The 1,606-nt window shown below is 56.0% G+C and overlaps 1 protein-coding gene across 2 annotated transcripts in view; it reads right to left on the bottom strand.

Annotated features, from left to right (window-relative positions):
- Positions 1-652, bottom strand: part of RBP4 (retinol binding protein 4) — a 6,439-nt gene extending 5,787 nt beyond the window's left edge. Inside the window, exon 1 of one of the 2 annotated variants that reach the window (XM_024739561.1) lies at positions 80-652. The gene's annotated coding sequence lies outside the window, so the exon portion shown is untranslated. The remainder of the gene's footprint in view (positions 1-79) is intronic. The other variant, XM_024739562.1, reaches the window with a different exon arrangement.
- Between the last annotated feature and the right edge of the window lie 954 nt (positions 653-1,606).

Here is a 1,606-nt window from a genome sequence, read left to right as displayed (position 1 = left end):
CCCCGTACCCCCATCCCGTTCATCCCGGCCCCCCGTCCCTCCCGCGCCTGCCCCCCGGTCCCGCCGGGCCGCCGCTCACGGTCGGGAGCTGCGCTCAAGCCTGGTCGCGGGTCCGGGCGCGCGTGGAGCTAGGGAGGCGAGCTGGGGCCGCCCGGCCGCGTTATATAAAGCTCCGGGGGGAGGGGGTCGCGCTTTCGTAACTGCGCGGGATGAAAGACCGAGGGGGAGGCGCCGGGGCCGGCGGGCCAGGACTTGCATAACGCGCCCTGACTCACCGCAGCCCGGGCGCGGGGAGGGTGCCTTTGGGCGAGAGCCTCACCTCCAGCGCCGCCCGGGGCTTGTGGAGCTGCCGCGCGGGGTGGCCTCGGCGGAGCCCAACTCTCCGGCGGCGGCGAGCCGCGAGAACCAGCCCTGGCCTAGTTACCCAACACGGGTGCCAGCGGCCGCCAGCTGCGGCCTGGGGTGGCCTCGGGGCCCAATTGCTCTGGCTGGAGGCTCAGGTCGGTCTGGCGGGAAGACCGTGGCCTCCCAGAGCGAGGGGCATCTGCGGTGCTGCCCGGTGCGTTAGTGCCTGGGCCATGCCGTGCGCAACTGGCCCCTCGGCCCTCTGAGGGCTACTTGTGCAGCGGTCTGGGACTGTTTCCGCCAAGTAGTTTTTCATTTTATAAAGGATGTCTTTTACTCTCTTTCAGGGGAGTTGTGGTGCTCTCTGGATCAATATTTGTTCTTTAGTTTCAACATCTTTAGAAGCATTAAAACCCTCCCTGTTAAATATTCTCCAGAAACGCAACCCTGGTCAGGACAGGAAATATTTTAGCAACCTCGGTGGTCGCCTACTTACTCTGTGACACTTCACTCAAGCCACTTGGAAACACACCTACCAATTGTTTATGCTGCAATTTTATTTCAAAGCCAGAATGGAATTTTGTTTTGTTTTCAAAACAGCTAAGGTGAATTGACTGAGGAGAGGAGAAGAGGGGGAGGTGAACAAACTCTATAACGTCAATGGACAATTAAGTCGAAGTGCTGTGACTAGCTATGTGATTTTGTGCAGTCATGGCACAATTCACTGACCGTGTTTTTCCCTTTCTATTCAGAGTTAAGAGTTCCTCTACTCTGATCAAAGCAGTCAGAAGATGCAGCTTTGGACTGAATGAGAATTAGAGATACGGCAAAGAGCTATTTTTTTGGTAAAGATGCCTGCTGTACACTATCAGCTGTGTCTCCGTGGCCCAAACTGGAAAGGACCGAGATGAATGTGGCCCATTTTGCTACCGCCAGACCTGAAATAAGAGCGGGTGGAGGTACAGGAGGGTGGCTGCCAAACAGAGACATAAAGACTTGATGGTCTTTACGGGGCATTGGGGTTACTTCTGAGCCTCCTGAAAAAAAACACCTGTGGCTCCTGCCACTTTCCTGTGACTCTCGGGCTGTCGCGGGAGTGCCAACGATGATGCAATTAACTCCTTACTGCCTCCTTCTTCCTGCTAAGAAAGCCCTGTTTCAGGCCTACCAGCTAACTAGGAGGTCTTCTGGTGAGGTTAATTTTATCACAAGATGTATAATCCCAAACAGCTCAAATAAGGTCTGCTCCAGAGCTGCTCCT

The sequence above is a fragment of the Neophocaena asiaeorientalis genome, unplaced genomic scaffold, assembly GCF_003031525.2.
Source record: "Neophocaena asiaeorientalis asiaeorientalis breed wild unplaced genomic scaffold, Neophocaena_asiaeorientalis_V1.1 scaffold597, whole genome shotgun sequence".
Taxonomy (NCBI): Eukaryota; Metazoa; Chordata; class Mammalia; order Artiodactyla; family Phocoenidae; genus Neophocaena; species Neophocaena asiaeorientalis.
This window is presented reverse-complemented; position numbering and strand designations above follow the sequence as displayed.